The following is a 20,048-nucleotide window of genomic DNA, read 5'->3' as shown; positions in this document are numbered from 1 at the left end:
AAAGAGACTCAACAAACTAGAATGGTGGATAAAACTTAACATGAGAGTCGACTATGATAAATTTGCAAATTGTGATGAATAGAAATACATTAGCATATATGATAATTAATTGGGAGCTTCATTTTACCAAAGCTTTATAAGAGATGATTGTGAGATAGATGCTAAAGTTTTTATGATTTGAGATTTTATTACTAGATGGGTATTCTCTAGAATGAGGGAGGTGATATAGCAAATCTGTGCACCTCATACTAAGAACACTGGCAGTTTAGAATTTATTCGGAGATGAGCAATTGTCTTAGCATAAGTCTCTAGAATATATGCTAATATTTTATTAAGTGATGCAATCTCTAGGCAACGAGAGTGATGGACAAAAAAAAGACAGGCAGGGAAAGAGAGAAAGCTTACCAAGTGATCCAGAGTCTCACAAGAAAAACAGTCCGTCATATGAGATGTCTTTAGAGAGCTACATAAGACAGTCAGCAGGGGAGAGAAAGATGAACTTACCTGTAGCTCCTTCCCATGTCTTATCTGTATTGGATTAAAAACTGTTCTACAAAACTATTAAGTGTCCTGCATTTCCAAACTGAATTTACCAAGACCTCCAGGCAGACACTGGGAAAGCCAGAGACTCCATAGATCTGGTTGCTTTGACCTTGGGCTCTGGAGCTGAGTGGATAATACCATGAAACTGTTGAAGTCCAGACCCAGGGGGAAGAGGAAAGAACTGGAAATCTTAGGAGATAAAACAATTGATGGTGATGGGGGCTCTCCATTGAGCACATATTGAAGGTGCAGGCTATTCAAAGTAAAAATGTGGCAACACTGATTCCACCATAATCCCCTACTGTACACAATTTAATACATAAGCCACTCAGATGCATTTTCACCCGTTATTACATCCATATTCCATATAAGAAATAGATGTTCTCACTTTTTCTTAAGATGAGAGGTGCAAGAACATTCTAGGAAGATCAGACTGACTAGTGCCAATCTCTTAAAAAGACCCATGAAAGGTTAACCCACTGAGCCACAACTCTTCCCTGCTAGAGCTGGACCTGGGAGTCTCATATTTCTTGTCATCCCCCTTCAGTATTCTTCGGGTTATTTCTTAATTTCTCCCAATATTTTGGCTGTCTTGATTTGCTTGCCAGGTAGAGTGGCACAAACCTTCCTTTTCAGGAGTCTTCAATGACCCATTAGCAGTTATCATTGGGTATAGAAATGAGTTTCCTTAGTGAATATTCTTGGGTTCAGACACAGTTTGTTCTCCGTTGTGTAGTGCGTGCATGCGTGCCCAGTCATATCTGACTCTTGTGACCTCATGTACTGTATCCCGCCAGGCTCCTCTGTTCACGGAACATTCCAGGCAAGAATACTGGAGCAGGTTGCCATTTCCTACTCCAGGGGATCTTCCCAACCCAGGGATCAAGCCAGAGTCTCCTGTGTCTCCTGCACTGGCATGCAGATTCTTGACCACTGCGCTACCTGGGAAGCTCCTCTCATTGTGTAATAACAACCTGTTTCTTCATGTTAATCAGAATTTATCATCTCAGTCAATACAGAATATCCTGTGTTTGTCAACTGATTTATAGGTGTGACATGTAAAAATAATGGCCAGGTGGTAGTTTCAACTCCTACATCAATGTAGCCACTGCTGTGTCCTTTTGTGGAGGTATCCTCCCTGGAAACCGGACCCCTAACTACAGGAATCGGAGAAGGCAATGGCACCCCACTCCAGTACTCTTGCCTGGAAAATCCCATGGACGGAGGAGCCTGATGGGCTGCAGTCCATGGGGTCGCTAGGAGTCAGACACGACTGAGCAACTTCACTTTCACTTTTCACTTTCCTGCATTGGAGAAGGAAATGGCAACCCACTCCAGTGTTCTTGCCTGGAGAATCCCAGGGACGGGGGAGCCTGGTGGGCTGCCGTCTCTGGGGCCGCACAGAGTCAGACATGACTGAAGTGACTTAGCAGCAGCAGCAGCAGCAACTACAGGAATGGGCTGCACCTGTTGCGTAAGTGGATATCTGAGAATGATGGTGTGCTCAGTGTGTCTGACTCTTTGCAACCCCATGGACCATAGCCCACCAGGTTCCTCTGTCCATGGGATGGTTCCAGCAAGAATACTGGAGTGGGTTGCCATGTCCTCCTCCAGGGGATCTTCCCAATCCAGGGATCAAATCCACATCTCCTGCATCATTGGTGAATTCTTTACCTGTTGAGCCATTGAGGAAGCTCAAGTATAATGGTGACAGGCACTAATTACAGTATCTCCTGTTTTCACAACTTGGTTCCTAGGCCCATATACTTTGTTTATCTAAAACCAAAACAAAAATATGGTTGGTTGCTAGTCATGCATGATATCTTAAGGCTAAGAAAGGCAGAGGGCAGCTTTTTCTCTTCTCCTGTCTGTTATCGGTCAGGTTTCCCCATAGAATGTCATTCCTAGTACTTCTGAGGTTTATTACCAAGCCCCACTAGGCATACTGAGGGAGCCAGAGTCTCTAAGGATCTGGTAGGATAGGGGCTGGGCCTTGGAGCTAATGAAGATAATGAGGAGAATTAGTTTATGCTGTATGAGGAATTTTGGAAGTACTAAGCCTATCAAACTCAAAGGATGGAATACTTAATTATCTTTGCTAATTTAATATGTTCAACTTGACAACTATTGGCTGAAGGATCTTATAGAATAATTTCAACAGAACCTTGAAGTAAATAGATATGCATTAACATTTTGTTCAAATGTATGAGACTGTGATTCTTAGGACAGCAAAGCTCTTTCTATTTGGCAATTTTTCAACAGTTTCAAGCAACCTAGAAAATCTAAAAATACCTAGACTATTTTAAAAATACATCCCCAACCAGTTAAATCCATTCCTGTTTAATGAGATTGAATATATGATTTATTCCATCAGAACATGGAAGAAACCAGATTACAAGTGGAAACCCAACTGGGGCCACCAGGTGAAAGGTGATATGTGAGTCTAGGCAGCTTCACCATTAGGATCAACAGTCTTGGGTCCGTCAGTATAGAAGTAACCAGCTCTGTAACCTTCACAATCAATGTGACCTAAAGGCACCATGACAAAATTAAATTTATGTTTGATTGACTCTGTTTCCATATGACAATGAATACTGCATTATAGAAAATTATTTTTACTATATTTAATTAAAATAAACTCTTTTCGTGGAACATACAAATTCAACTTAATCATAGAGCAGTTATTTATAGAGCACTTACTTTGGATGTATTCCCATTGGCTGTGCCACATGCAGAACAGGAGATAGAAAGATGCCTCAGCTGTCCCAAGAGTATTGATTGTGGATTCACTCAGGGCAAGGTCTACCCTATGGTAATATTCATTTAAAAATAAAGACTGACTCACACAGCAAAAAACACACATTCTTCTGCCTGTATATAATGTTCAAGCCTGGAGGAGGAATGGCAACTCACTCCAGTATTCTTGCTGAAAATCTCATGCACAGAGAGGAGCCTGGCAGGCTACAGTCCATGGGGTCGCAAAGTGTCAGACACGGCTGAGCATGTGCACACATGCACATAATCTTCAAAATGCTCTAAAATCATAAGACCTAATTCTAAAAGTTACTTAGCACTGTTTTGTTTATCTAATTCTGTGTAACTCATCACAGAAGAACTTGGTGGCTTGAGAGAACAACAATCATTTTATTATCTCTCATGGTTTCTGTGGCTCAGAGATTCTGGCAAGACTCTCAGCTGCCCAGCTCTTACTCAAAGTTTCTCTTGTGGTTATAGTCAGACAATGGCTGGAGCTAGACTAGCAGAGGTGGAAGGGAGCAGAATATCTGGGAATTGCCTTGGCATCTCTCTGTTCCTGTAATTTCAGGCCTTTTTCATGTGGTTCCTTTGCATGTGGTAGTTCAGGCTTCCTTACAGCATGGAAGTCTCAGGCTAGTTGGATTGCCTACCTGCAGTTAAAGCCTTCTGTGGTGCCTTAGCCTCAGAAGTCACAGAGGGTGGCTTCTGCCATAATCTACTGGTTAAAATAGTCACAAAAACCCACCCAGTTTCAAGAGCAGCAGGTGGATTCCACCTTTTTGATTTTACCTTTTTGGGGGGAGTGTCCAAGTCATATTGTAAGAAGAGACTGTGGATATTCTTGCAGTTATCTTTGGAAAATGCGGTCTACTACAAACATGTTTAGATTATGAAGACTAAACATCCGCTGAGTCACAGGTGTAATATTGTACCTGTTAGTGTTAGTTCACATTGTTGCATTCTGTAGAAAAACACTAATACTCCTTTAAAAATTAAAATAGTGCCTTTAAAAATGTGACAATACTATCCAATTTGAAGTATTCCAGATGTTGGAGATTAAAAAGGCAAGGAATAATTAAAGCCTGATACCCCTTCACCTCTTTATGTTCCCAAGTAGAGAATCAAATAGAGTTCCTTTTACAGAAAATGGAACTTAATCACATATTTTGTTCATGACAAGTGAATCTGAAAAGCAGCGAAGCACGGTTGGCAGTCTTTCATATTGCATAGTGAGAACAATGATGAGTACCTCCAAAATGGGTTTCCTATGAAATAAATTGTTCATGAATGAAGAATCTGCATGGCACTGTCTCAGATGGCTCTATGGCTTCTCAGAGCCGCTGGGTTACAAATGCACCAAAGCAATCTCAGAGATCCCTCTGGGGGAACTTGCATCTTAAAAAAAAGAAAAAGATGACAAGACAGTTACTCACACTGTAGGTTATTTGGGAATAAAACCATTCGTATACATCCTTGGGTCTAACCATCTCACTGAATTCAGTGAACAGATGAGATCAGTATCTTGGTTTTAATATCTCATCTTCATTGTGACAGGCCCAGCTCTGAAGATATGTTTTCTTTCAGTTTCTCAGATTTGACTAGCATTTCAACTTTTTAGCTATTACGGATTTTTATGGATTGAAAAATAATATGAAAAAAGAATTTTCACTTCATTACATTCCATTAGTTTTGTGTTCACTCAGTTAACAGGTTTTTACTAATGGAAAGAGAGTTTCATTTTCTTTTTCATCTATGAATGGAGACTGAAGTCTCCAGTTTGAGATCTTATCAGTTTTCCCTTAGGATCAAAACATATCAACAAACACATTCCTTCATTTAAGGGGAAAAGATGTGAATAAAGCATGCAAAGAATTGGGCAGCTTGAAGGACAAATTCTAGACTGCTTATTTCTGTGAGGAAGATAATGTTGACTATGTGTAAATAGCTTTTGAAGGATATTTTTGAAAGCTTAAGTCGTTATTTGGGGGCTATCTCTACCTGGTGAGAATATTTAGAGCATAGTTATTTTGAAAATTTGTGTTTTTTTTGGTACCATTTTGGTAAAGGGAATCTGTCTTGATATGAACCAGTAAGTGAAAAATTAATTCCTAACGTAGATTCCTAAAAATAAGCCACTGGAAATCCCAAGTGTCAAAGTGGGAGAATTATGACTTTGTAATGTAGCCATAGCATTAAGGAATGATTCCTAAGGCATTTTCAATCTGCAACACCTTTTTTAAAAATTAGTAAGAAAAATGACCTCTCTTCTAATTCGTTTTCCCAACACTGATGTATTTGACTTAGCAGTGTCTGGATCTAAATTAAGGTTAGTCTCTAAAGTACCTTTTGGCGAAGGAAAACTATAATGGTTTTATTACTCTTTTACACGAACCAAGAAAGGGAATTTTACAAGCATGAAGAGGTTCTTAAATAGAGTGGGTAATGGAGGCAAAAGAAAGAATGAAAAGAAAAGGTAAAATCAGGATCCTTCTCCATTGCATTGTTTAACTTCCCACATCACAGAAAGAAGGAAGGCTGTTTGCTCACTTAATCTCATTTTTCCATTATCAATCCGTAGGATGTGTTTTCCACCGGTTTGAAGTTGGACTTGTAAAATGGACTCTAGGGTAATGTGAGTGAGGACAAACAAAAGGGGCTATTCTCTCCTCCCTGCCTGTGTCACTCCCATTAGTGTCAGCAGGGATTATGTCCTCACATGGAGGAAAACGTCTGTTTACAACTGGAGTGAATGCATTACTCTGCCCATTACCACCATTTCGATTCATTGAAAATGGAATGGATTCATATGGGGTGTGTTTGTGTTTGCTTCAAAAAGGCATTCTTTCAGAATGGGCCACTGATGTTATAAAACTAATTATGTTCTACTCCCCACCCCACATACTAAAGTAATACTGCTGGCTTTCACTATTCATTCTAGCTTTTCTGTGCCCTACCACCTAAACTTGGAAAAAAAAAAAAAAAAACAGGCAAAGCAACTGTTCAACTTCTAGCTCATTTACATTATTTTTTTAAGGCAAGCAATATAGTTGAGTGATGTTAAGTTCAACAGATTGTAAATGGAACCCAAAGTACCTTGTTAAGACAAGATGTGTTTGCTGTCCACTTAAGCACTTCTTGTTGCTGGTAGTTTTCCCAAAATGATCTGGGTGTAAGTGATGTAGCCAGTGGTACTTATGCCATGGAAATAGCCGTGACCTATATTTTCATGCGTCAAAGTAATCCTTATTCTGCTTAGGGTGCTGATATTCTCCACTCACTCTTGCCTCATTCTTTCAAAGTAGGTCCTCTTGGCACAAAACAAAGAAAGCTCTCTGCTAACGCAGAAGCTGCAGATTTTGTAAGCCTGCCGCAAAGATCTCAAACTTTGAGCCAAAAAGGTTGGTGTGATTAACATAATGCTCAATCTGTGGGACCTCTTGCGTGCTTTAGTTTCTATCAGAGCACCAGTCAATAAGACTAAAATTATACAGTCCGGGGTTTGTTTACTTTAAAGCTGCTTGCAAAATATCAGGAGACTTTTCAAAGCATTAGCAACCAATTTAAGAGAAAATGAGTGGTGGAAGGGTCAGGGGGAAATATTTACTTTGGAAGGTCAGTTGAATATTTGAAGAGAGTAACAGGGTTTGGCTTCCAGGGTCATGTTAATGTATCTAGTTGTCTATTTGATCCTAAATAATTAAGCTGTAGAAGCAGGAGGTCGAAAAGTTGTTATAGATTAGGTCCCAGCAGGGACCATGCTTTGACGTGGTTTGTACAAAAGAAGGGCTGTGTCTTGTATGTAAAGTATGGTTTGTTGCTAAGACTGATTCCTCCTGTCCTGAATCCTTAATCTGGGCAACTAGACAAGAGATCAGAGCTATCACATTCTCTGTAAAGCTATATGGGCAGTGTTTATCCTGTGATCTTTATTTTATCTGTTCACAAATGATACTGATTCCATAGACGTGGCTGCATAGGGGAGATGTATAACCCAGTGGCTTTTGAAAGCTGAGTATCACCAGTCTTTGAATCACACACACATTTCAGCACGGTTGGCTTTCTTGAAATTGAAATACAACCCTTAATTATGTTAGTTAATTGCAATTACTGCACTTGAACTATATCCATGATAGATGAGCACTGGCATCTATCAAATTAACTTTTTTTTTTTGGCAGAAAAATTTGTGTTTTTTAAATTGTGTTATCTGCAGGAACATTTATATTATTAATACAAAAATAAGGGGGTGGGAAGTGGAGAAGTGTTATACTTTTCCAGTGGTAAACTTACTATGTTTATGGCAGGTGTAATCCTCACAGATGGACAGCTGAATTTTTCTGTTTACACATCACACTCTATGATTTGAGTGGTCACCAACTTAATAACCATAAAAATAAACAAAATGCTGTACTTTCTATTTTGATATTAATTTAATTATGTTTTAAAATTAGCCACAGCCAGAATATACTTTTCTTAGATTATTCAAAGTCAACTGTTCAATTGGGAGTTAAATAATTTTTAAGTCATTATCCTTTGATAAAGTAAACTGAAAGCAAAGGTTTGTTTAGTTCACAGATTTGATTTTTAAAATTAAAATCATATTTTCTGCAGGAATTGTTTCTATACTCTGTATCTTACTGGTTCTTTTGGGAATGTGCAGAAATAAATTTAAGAGTGTTTTCAGATACAAATTGTTCATGTACTCACTATGAATCTTGAAGGGGAAAAAAGGTACATTTCTTTGCAAACTGATATTTCTGTTCAAATTCTGTATATTATAGAGCTTCAAAGAAGAGTTAGATCAACTCACCAGAATTTGAATATTTCTTGGTAGGTAAAATCAAACTACACAAAGTTCAAATTTGTGTTAATGAGTAGAATTGTGATTAGACTGGGGTATTTGGCTTTACGTAAAATAAAAAACAAAAATTCCACTGACCTCAGTCAAAACAGGTGAACAAAAGGAATTGTATATGAGGTTAAATGGAAGATGTTAAAATATTTCACTTTTTTTCGCTCCTAGGAATTATGCTCAAAGGTGTTTCTGAGATGATCGCATTTTAGGTATCATGCTCACCAAAAGTATGTTAGGTTTTGTAATAGCAGTTATTGTCATCACATAATGCAGAAAAGAGAATCGTCAGCTAGCCTGGCTCTGGTATAATCATAATATAAAATGTATTTTACATTTAATAAAGGTAAATTATGTGTGGAAAGGTAAAGCAACCTATAATTAATAGGAACTTGGCTTGCAATAGCCAAAACACATCAAAGCGCTGTTCCTTATTGACTAATGTATGCGCTCTGGGCAATCCCCACCCCCATCAGTTGGGACCTTTTAAGTTTTATAGTATAAGATGCCCATGGAAAGATTTTTTCCTTAAATAAAATGTCTGCTTGTGGCTAAATTTTGGAGGGGCTCAATGAGAATTCTAATGGGATTTAAATATACGACAGAAGACAGAAATGTCTGTGTGCGCGCGCGTGTGTTAATGTGTGTGTGTGCACGCGCGCGCGTGTGTGCGCGTGCGCTTCTGTCACAATTTCACACTCTTCAACTGCAAGATGAAACAGGGCACAGATGCCTTTTATTATCAGCGATTAAGAAAACACTTCTCCTTGAAGGAAAATTTTGTGTTTGTGAATGAAAATTAGCCCCACGCTCTGCATTTGGCACTCCTTTTGCCGAATGGAGGGGAAATAAAGAGATATATTTAAGATATTAAGAAAAACTAGTAATATTTATTACTCCTGAACAGTCTCTCCTGTTAAATTATCAGGACAGAGTGCTTCTTTAGCCTCAATTATTCCTGTTTGTTTTGAAAACACTTTAGAATGGTTTTTATTAAGATAAGGTATTGAAACCTTCAAAACTGGAAGAAAATTGAATCCCTCTTATAGGAAGTTATAAAATTAAAAAAAAAAAAAATTCTCTGCCCGCTTTGAAATACGTTCTAACGGAGATTGGAGAACCAGACCAGAAATTATTACCACCGTCTTTTTAAAAATGGAAACCAAGCTGAAACTGCTCATTTAATTGTTACTGTGGTTGTAGTTGCTGCTGTTGTTTTGATAGACTGGAATCTTCCTGTAACTCGGCCCAATGGAGTCCTGCATTTGCCGAGAGTCCTTGTTACCTTTCAAAGCCGGGATCTGATGAGTTATGCTGCAAGCGGGGGCTTGGAGGAATTTCTCAGCTGGCATCTATTCCCTTTTTTAGAAACTGTGTGACTAAAGGTTTGCATAATTAAAAGTTGCTCTGAAAGTGCTTACAGACCCCAGATTCTTGCTTGCTTCCCTAACAGACTTTTGCTTCAATTCTGCCCAAGTAAGTGATCCATCTATACAATCATCCTTACTAGAATACAAAAACACTTTCCCCTACTTTCACTCTGTTGATCAGTTCTAGGCAGATCTGCTCCATCTTTTACTTTTAATTTTTTATTTTGTGTAATGTCTTTCGCTTTATTTTTAATATCATCGAGGCCGACAGAACTAAGGTGTGGGTCAGTGAGTTAAACCATAATCTCCAAGAGTCATTACATTTGGTCACAGACCTGTTTGATTTTTTTTTTTTTTTCTCAAAGCTATTTTCTCTACACATGTCTGAATAATGCCTTACTGCTTACTGAAGAACTTCAAAAAGCACTGAGAGCAAGGCTTCAATTTTTGTGCATCATCACAGGGGAAGGGATTATTGTAATCCCCATTTTATAGATGAACCATTTGAGGTTTAAGTAACTTGGCCAATGCCTGGGAGTAAGTTAGACATGAGGCCAGACTGAAACTCCCAGTTTATGATTTTGGTCTCTTATGAACTTCTCTTTTTCTGAGAAGCAAGCTTGTTTTCAGTTTTCTAATATGAAGGAACGAGGTTATTTGGTTCGACTTCTATCTGTAAAAGGCAGAACTGACCTCATAATGTTAGATCATTTCCTAACCCAGTTTTAATTCTCCTATAGCTGCTGATATCATTGAAAGCTTCTCTTCCAGTTTGCACTTGAGTTTTCTTATTAATCAAAAAACAGCTTGAGTTAGACTTTTGCAAGGGCCAAATATCCCATTGCCAAAAATTCTATCAATGGAGGAAGTGCTGAATATATAGCTTCTTTTTCCCCCTGTGTTTAATTAAATGTTTGGATAATAATACCTGCCCTACTATCCTCCCTAAAAGATAATATGTATAGTATAGAATGCTCTTAGATTTTTCTTAAGTGATAGCTGCAGGCTTTCTGGACAAATAGTATAAGCATATCTTCCAGACATCAGGATCACTGTGCTGAAATCTGATTGTACTATACTAGAAATATTCATTTTTAAAAACTTTCTTTGCTATATTTCAGTAATCACAGAATGCATAAACCTATGACAAAAAGAGTGAATTTCTTTTTCATAGAGAAGAAAAAAACATGTAATTGAAAGAGTTGAAGAGTTAGTTCAAGTTTTTAATTAAAAAATAATAGTTTTGAAACTTTATAGAAAAATAGCCTGGGATTTCTAATGTCAGTTACAACAGTTTCCAAATAATAAAATGTTTTTCTTAAACAGAAGAAAAATTAATCAAAATAGCAAAATTGAGCAAGTTCTGAAAAAAGTAAAACAGCTTCATTTTAATCCACCTTGAAAATCAAGATTAAGATTAATAAACTAAATAAAAACTTTTTGTTCCATTTGAGACTTGATGTTACATAGTTGACCTAAAGATTCTCCTTTATAACTCTAACTGCTTTCAACCTTCTGAATAATTTTCCTTTCACTCTAAAACTTTCCACCGTTAATCTCTGGCCAATCGTAACTTTTTGATTTTAAAAAATATTTAAGGAAGAAATTAATAACACCATTTTGGTGATTCTTAAAGGGGAACTGATGTATCCTCTTACATTTAAAATACTATCTAAATAATTCAAAAATACACCCTCAAATGTCAAACTTTCCTAAGGTCTTTAATTCAACACAGAATTATTGCTCTTTGAAACGTTAAACATAATAAGTACATTTAGGTGCTAGAAATGGTTTTAATACATACAGTATATAGTATTTCTAAGAATCTCTAATCTGTTGATTTTAGAAACATACACTTAAACACTGTACATTCCATAATTCCATAGTACCAGAACAGAGGATGTTACAAATCTAAAAGACAGCACTGCCTAAAGGTAATGTAATTGGAGAAAATCGTAATTGTATTTTGCCAACTTGATTTTCTCTGATTAAAAAGAAAAACTTTAAAGTTGAAACAGTAAACATTAAAGGCAATTTTATATTGCTAGCTTTAAGTGAATAATATGTAAATCAGAGTTAGAAAAAAAAACCTTTAGTAATTCAGACACATGTAATATTCTTTTAATATTATTGCAAGACAGCTAAATGAAAGACAGAAGGTAATAGTTGCTAATGTATTTGTGATTCAAATAAATAATGTAGTTGCTATATTCATATTCACATTTTATGCAAAACTACTTCAAAACAATACATATGTCCTATTTTCAAAAAGTTCAATCAAGCACCTTGATCACTACATAGAAATAAAGCAGAGAAAATAATCACTAATTAAAATGCAAGTTCCAAGGGGTAATACCTTTCAGAAGAAAGTTACAGAAGCATCTGATTCTAAAAATGCCAGGCAGTTTTCATAACCATGAGTACAATTTCTTAGCAGGTGGAGGTACAGTTTTTCTCACAACACGTGTCTGTCAATAGCTTCCTTATGAAGCTGGTAATGTAATGAAATTTTTTAAAAAAAGAATTATTAGAATAATCTCCCGTTCTTTCTGGTAGCCACCATTTAATCACTGCAAATTACATTCTTCTTTAGTGATATGACTTTCTCAGTTCTTCAGCTTTCTTCAAAAATTAGTGACTTTTGTAATATGTTTTTAAGAAATCCCAACGCTAGTATTCAGATAAACATCCTATATACTTCTTAAAATATAAAAAGGTGCTTCAGATGAATGCACACGTTACAGAGCTATCTAACAGGATTCACAATAGGAATAGAACAAAATAGTTCAGTTATGATAAAAGCGGCCCTTTTTTTCTATCCAGTATATATGAAAACAATTTAAGATCTGCATTTGAAGACAGTAAAGTGGCAGACAATAACATTCCCTTCATTTTTATTGTAAAGTGATTAAAAAGCTGAAATATAATATCTACCTCTTGATTTATTTAGTCAGCATTTTATCTAAAATATTTTCTAAGCAGGTGAGTTTAAAATGGACTCTACCTTCAATTTCCTATTATGTCTAATCTTGCTCCCCTTGACTAATGACTTTATTATTGGAAATCTGCAGTTCATTGTTAGTTTCTCTTAACCCAAAAATAAACCTTAGCGCTTTGTCCATTCACCTTAATACTCCTCTGGTTTGTTCTAGGGAACTTTCCCTAGACCTTAGTCATTTCCCCAGTGCCTTAACCCTCCTAGTGAGTGAACCTATTTTTCTGTCTTCCCTTCCTAATGCTTCTAGTTCTTCTCATTTTAGCATTTGGGAACTTCTATCAAGGCTCTGTAAGTACTAAGTACAGTAATTGTTCATGGGGGCCAAGTTTAAACTTTCTTCCCCAAATCCTTGTTAAACGTCTATTGTAAAGATTTAAACGTATGAATCACTTTGCAGTTTCTGTTCATGCTTCTGACTGGAAACCTATTATACAGACAGAACCAAAGCCATGTATTGGGTGAAGAAATTACAATGTCCGTGTTGAAATTAACATAAGGATGATCAGTCCAGGAGCCCTCACTCTGGACTAAGCACCATACTCCATGCTTTATATGTAGGTTCTTATGTATATTTCACAATAAGCAATGGCTTTGCAATTTTCTGTGCCTCTTTTTCTTCCCCATCTCACAGCTGATCCCTCAGCAAATTCTGTCTGTTCTACTTTCAAAATCTAGAATATGACTACTTCTTACCACCTCCACGGCTCATCCTGGTTCAAGCCACCACAGTCCCTAACCTGGAATACCACAATAGTCTCTAAGGGCTCTCCTTGCCTGTAGTTTCTCCATCATGGTCCCTTCTAAACACAGCAGCCAGAGCAAGTCTTGTCAAAACATAGGTCCGATTGTATCACTCATTTGCTCACTGCCCTCCATTGGCTGTTCATTTTCACTCTGAGTAAAAACCAGAGTCATGTCTCTGCCTCAGTAGATCCTACACCACACTGCATTCCCTTGACCTTCTCCAAAACAGCAGGCTCTCTCTCAATTCAGTCTCTGCCTCTGGTTTCCTCTTTTCCTTAAAGATCTTTCCTCAAGTGTCATCTTCTCAGTGATTTCTCAACTGGGCTCCTCGCCTAAAAGGCAGTTATTTCCCCACCTTGATTCTTCCTGTCATTCTTAATGCTTTATTTTTTCCCCCACTACACTTAATACCGTCTAACATATCGTACATTTTGCTATACATTTTAACATATATTAACCATGGCTGAGCTATGCTTATCCCAATAGAATGTGAACTACGTAAAGGCAGTAGAAGACCCTCAATGAATATATGTTGAATGAATGAATAAACACCTGCATGACGTAAGCAATATTATTATTATCTGTATTTTAGCAATACATAAGTGGGATACTTGGAGTGATCAAATAATTTGAGGCCACAGAACCAGATGCTCTTAACCACTACTCCATCCAGCCTGTCAAACCAGAATGGTACTTCTTGCATCTGTTGCTTTTCCACTTTGCCATGTAATCTCCATCATGGCCTGTCTCTGTAAGAAATGAGTCTCAACAAAGGTTAAATTGTGAGATAGCACTCTAGCTGTGCTGAGTACAATGGCTTGCAGAGAGTGGTTATGTAAAGCATATTTGAGGGTCTGAGCTAAAAGGAAGGATTAAGAATTTTCATTTGGATGTTTGCAAGTTCTGTGAAATTTAAGGCATAGAGTATTTACCATCAAATGACATTTCTGCCTAGCCTGGTGATGAGGCCATTCCTTTAGTTCCCTGTGCTTCACTTCCCCATTTATGCAGTGGAAATAATAAGTAGGTACTTATTGGTAGTTGCAGGTGGTGCTTAACAGTGCCCAGCACATAGTAAATATTCAATGAGTTACCTCTTACTATTAGCATCATTATGGTTATCATGGTTATTTTAGGTTAAATAAAATACAGACGCCTACTGTGGGCTGTGTATCATCTCACTTCTGCCCAACAATCATTTCTTCTCCTCTCTCCCTATGTGCTTGGAGCCAGCCATTAGGCTTTCTTGCTCTTTCCTGAACCACTCTTTCCCAGCTCAAGGCCCATCTACCAGCTGTTCCTCCAAGATTAAAAAGCGGCGTACTTGCCTTTTCAGACTTGAAGTCTCAAGAACGTGTCACCTAACTGCTCAGTGTGGCCTGTTTGAACAGCCCAGACTAAAGAAACTCATGTGCTTAGTTGTTCAGTCATGTCCAACTCTTTGCGACCCCATGGACTATAGCCTGCCAGGCTCCTCTGTCCACAGGGATTCTCCAGGCAAGAAAAGTAGAGTAGGTTGCCATGCCCTCCTCCAGGGGAATTTTTCCAACACAGGAATTGAACCCAGGTCACCTGCTTTGCAGACAGAAACTCATATCTCCCACCAATCACTCTCTTCTGATTTTCCTTTCCATATTTGATGTTTCTTAATTTTCTTTTCTTCTTTTTTATTTTTTATTGTCCATCTGACCACCAGAATAGAAAATACAAGCACACAATGACTGTATTTCTCTTCTTTACCACATTTCCTTAGTATCTTTCCTTTAGTACCTAATGCAGTGTCTAGAACACATAGGTATTCAATAAACATTAATAGAATAAATATCTTAGTGAGTGAGTAAATAAATAGGTACTTGGTTCAGATTAGGATGTTCAGAGGTTGTAAAGCATGAAAATACATCGCCATATAATAGTCTAGGAGGTAGAAATGGGCTCTGAGGGTGGGACAACCCTTCTGTTTAACCTCAGGTACAAATATTGTATGACGTTCTTCAGATACAGCCTTTATATTTTCTCACAGCATTAAAGTATGGCATTCAGAAGTGGTATACAACTGCAGAACATTTTGAGGCTTGGTTCCCATCTGTCTTGAAGGGTATTATCTTGGTTTGTGGCCCACTTTCAGAGGGCTCTTTTCCCTAGTATAGCCAGCATATCATTTGACCCCCTAATTACTGAAGAGAATCTAAATCCCAATGCTTTTGAAGTACCTACAGGTAATGTGAATCATTAGAAGCATATGTCATAAAAACTGAAGACATTTTTCAAATCGCTTAAATTATAATAATTAATTTAATATGCTTCATATGTTTAAACTATATTTAGTTTCAAGCCATATGCTTTCTTATATGACATGGAGTTCCAGATTTTTCTATTGCTTTTTACAGTATAGTACCCAAACGGGAATTTGTCCAGCACATCAAGAGTTAACATGCCCACACTAGAGAAACACGTCTAATATCTGTAATAAGTACTAAGAGTTAGGAAAAAAAAAAACTTATCTTTAAAAAGAAGGCCTACTTTGAGAGATACCATATCCCAAGTCAATCACTGCTATGTTAGTGAATGCTCACTGCATTTGGAAGCCCGAGCTTTGTGTTCAGAGTCTCGAGCAGCCACCTCTGCTAAGATGTTGCTGTCATAGGTCCTTAGCTCTGTTCTTCAGACATCATTTATTTTTTTCCTGCCAAAGAATCTGTTTTACAAAAACATTGAGTTGGCCAACAAGTTTGCTCAGGTTTTTCCATACTGTCTTACAGAAAACCCCAATGAACTTTATAGCCAACCCAACAGCTTCCGATTTGTTTTATTTTTTGTCCTTAGATCTTTCTAATCTCTCCCCATTCTTTCGGAGATTGAATGAGCTGTTTTAAAGTTTATCATTGCCTTTGTTTTTTATTTTTCTCTGTTTTCTTTTCCACTGTTACTATCCCAAGGCCATGTAACAGTTAAATCATGCCATTTGTGGCTTTCAAGATGAACCAGATATAAGGCAAAGATTGTTGACAATTTTCAAGTGACAAAGAAAAGATTTCATGACATAAATATATCTTCAAGTGACAATATTCATCAACCAGCACTGACTTCTTTTCTTAGACTTGAAATGTTTTTTTTTTTTTTTTTTCTTTTAAGAGAGTATTTAATTTGTGGCTTATCTGGCAAATGCTAAGTAGCTTCATTTAATTTGTTCTCTTTACTGCTTTCAACAGTTGTTGGGTAACTGGACTGATGATGGGATGAAATGAAGAAAGACTCCTACTTTGTGAAATGACAAATCATGATTACAGGTATTATTAATTATTTATTAATAATTAATCAATATTCTACTGTGTCTGTTCTTTGGCTTTCAGAGGCTTATATGTAGAAAAAATGACATCATTTTAGAAAACAATTTTGATAAAAATGGAATTTGCTTTCACCCTGATTCAGAACTTCCAGGGATTCTCTATTTTATTTAAGAGAAAGAGCCTCTTTGTTTCAATTTGCATACTTTGGGTTACTTCACTGGTGTAATAACCTGCTCCACTGTCCCGCTGTCTATTGTCAAATAGGTGTACACAAAATCACGCTGATATTAATCTAGGAAGGCACTGGCAACCAGAACTTACCACCACCTACAAAGCTGTATTTTGAAAGGTTCTTATTCCAAATACACCTGAATACTTGTGTGGTTTTTGGGGGCGGTGAGGGGGTTGTTTTTTTTGTTTGTTTTTTTTTTTGTTTTTTTTTTTCCAATATAAACAAGTAGTTTTGTCACATGTGTAAATTCCAGGAATCTAGTTGACAGCGTATGATCTTCCCTATTCGATGTTTATAAACTCAAATTAGCTGCAGAAAAAGTGATTTCCAGGCCAGTGTGTAACTCTGCTAACCAGCTGCCTGGACAGGGCCGGCTATCTGCTTCTGGACTGGCTTTAGCTAATGTCCACTGGAACATGAGAAGAAACATAAATAATTTTTTTTTTTTTTGCAAGGACTACTTCATTACAGGCCAGCTGTGACCTTAATGATCAACAGCTGTAAGCACACAGCAGTCCAAAGCAAAGGATTAAAAGCATAATGGCGATTTAGGAAATAGATGAATTGACAGGTGTTGGAAGGATGAATTATTGCTTAAAGTAATATATAATTTAAAGTAGAACATTCTGGGAAAATGTTTATAGGAAGAATACTCCTTGGAGTAAAACAAAAACAAAAAATTACCAGTAACCAGTACTTCAGCATTAAGAATCGGTCCTTGGTGCTTAATTCACACTTTTAACTCTCACGCACTACTTCTCACAAATGCTATGCCAGCTTGGTTGGTGACTGACAATGCATGAGTGCAGATTTTCATTTTAGTCTGTGTGCGTTTTGGGGGAAAATGTATAGTTCCTTATACCTTTGAATTATTGAATATTTTTTGAAAAAATATTTCTAATCCATTCCATTTTATCTTAAAAACTTTACTTACCAATTAATCATGCATTTTCTGCTCAGGATATTAATATTAGAGCTATAGCTTTTAAAGGTATTTTCTCAGACAAAAGCCAAATGAATAATTTTATGATATCCTTCAGGATACTGAAGAGCTCTGCTTCAGCAAATTTCGAATATTACTAAACACTTTTTAGACATATTTAAAATTTTACCAGGCATTTTTTCTACTGTACTAATTTTTTAATTAAAGGAGTTGGGTCTAGGATATCAAGTGATAAAAGCATTGTTTCCAAGAATTAATTTCAGCTCTACAAATCATTCTCTTTCTGATTTTAAAAAGGTGCTCTACCCACAAGTTTTCCAGTTCATTCAATTTTTTAAAAAGATAATTGTTTCTATGAACTTCCAATATGCAATTTTGTTCACTCTTTAAAACGTTGGTAGTCAGTAAATATTATTGAGGAGTTATTTTATGTGGAGTCTTTTCAGGTATGTACAATAAATTCTGTTCTGTAATTTTAAAGAGCCGTTTGTAAATAATTATTTTGATGATGACTTCAGGTATAAAGTATTAACATTTGAGTCAAGTTAAGAATTAGGACGCAGGATGGCAGGGAAACAGTCTTTGCTAATCAACTCACTGTTCATTTTTATTCCTGGAACTGCCAGGTGATGATTTATATGTATATTTTCTTGTAAAACCACAATTCATTAACTTCCCTGAGACCTGTAGCTCTGGAAATTTAAGTTACATTAAAGCTGCACCACCTGCTTGTACTTCAGTAGGTTCACAGCTAGACTCAGTCTCCTTCTGGAACCTTCCTCCAGTAGAAATGCCAGCGCTACCTTCTGGCACGCTAGTGATGCGATGCTACCATTTCACAGTGTGTCGAGAACATGATAAGCACTTGAACCTCCAAAACAGCAATGGGATCAGACAGCATAGCTACTCTATGGTGATGGTGCCAATGATGGCACCTACAGAGTTACCCCTCCAAAAATAACCTTCTCCTCTTCCTCATTGAAGCTGTTCTTCTTTCGTCAAAACCCGTTTTTCTCTTCACTTATTTTTGCTAACCAAATTTTACAATAAAAGGCATGATAGGAGGCACACTAGACAGAAATTAACATACACTAAAAGCATACCCTTTTACCTTCTCTAACTCTTGTCTAAAGAACAAGGAGGCTTATAATGTCCTCCTTGTTCTTGCTGTTAAAAAAAAAAAAAGTTTACAATTCATGCTGCAAAATATTCTGGTAAAGCCTCTGGCAAATGAGTACAGTAAATCAGTCCTGCCCTTGCCGAAGTTTTAATTTGCATGCCTGTGTCTCTGGAAACATTCCGGAGCCTTCTAAGAAAGCATTCCAGTGTCTGCCTCTGTAAGAGTCCATATGGCAAATGCCTCAGAGATCACAGAACCTTTCTTATTGAAGGCCAAACATACCTCCCCACCTGCACCTCCCACCTTATGTTTGGAGTTCTCAGTAGGAGCCTAACGAAGATTCTGGAAATAATGGGAAGAATAAAGGCAACGTGGAGTCAAGAGAAGGAAGGAAAGTATATCTGAAGACTGAAACCTATATGTGCTGATTAAGCGGCACTCACTCATGTAATGCACGTCTTGGAACGAGGCACACTTCTTGCTCTTGGCTTCAGGAAATGAGAATGGAGAGGGCATATATCAGAGGATGGAGCTGATTAGGTTAGCAGTTCAATTAAAATGTTTAAATGTGCCCTCTGATACACACTGATTTTACATTTATTTTACTCAGGGGGGGCATCTACCGTGAATGTTCTCTAAAACGAAAGAGCCAGGGATTTTAAAAGCATTGGATTTTTTGAATGGGAGCATTTTTCAGTGTCCTGAGTATGGAAACAAAACTTGAAAGTGTGTGCTTCCCCAGCTCAGCCCTCAATGTAAAAGGCAGTCATGCTTCTGGAAAAAATAAATCACAACATCAGTTTGGTCTCTGAAATGCAAAATTACAACTTGGAAATCACAGTTAGGACCTTGTCCTAATGATGAAGGAACTTAAAGGGAACAATAAAAGGGGAAATATTTCTAAGTGAGTCCTTTCCCCTGAAGACACTGGCGGTATCCAGTCATTGCACAAGCATTCATCCAGTGTTTGCTCCGTGCTCTGCACTCCACGATGCGCTGGGAAGGGGGGTGGGGAAGAGAAAATTACACCATAGTTCATCTCTTTAAACAGTCTAGTGGGGAAGACAGACACGTAATAGATGATTGTAAAACCACGAAGGAAGTGCATGAGAGAGATGACTACAGAGTTAAATTCCTCTTCCCACCACTGCCACTAACCTGATGGGGTCAAGGGTCTTGTGAAAAATACCACTAAACTGAGCCT

At 37.3% G+C, this 20,048-nt stretch overlaps 1 long non-coding RNA gene across 1 annotated transcript in view; it reads left to right on the top strand.

The window, feature by feature from the left end:
- The window catches only part of LOC147359254 (uncharacterized), a 264,028-nt gene extending 244,296 nt beyond the window's left edge, over window positions 1–19,732 (top strand). Inside the window, exon 3 of the long non-coding RNA XR_015140642.1 lies at window positions 16,472–19,732. This is a non-coding gene — a long non-coding RNA (uncharacterized LOC147359254). The remainder of the gene's footprint in view (window positions 1–16,471) is intronic.
- Window positions 19,733–20,048: the final 316 nt, after the last annotated feature.

This window comes from Bos grunniens, chromosome 14 (genome assembly GCF_055505025.1).
Source record: "Bos grunniens cultivar Pamir isolate PY7600 chromosome 14, Bosgru_T2T1.0, whole genome shotgun sequence".
Taxonomy (NCBI): Eukaryota; Metazoa; Chordata; class Mammalia; order Artiodactyla; family Bovidae; genus Bos; species Bos grunniens.
Note: the sequence above shows the minus strand (reverse complement) of the source record. Positions and strands in the feature narration are given on the sequence as shown.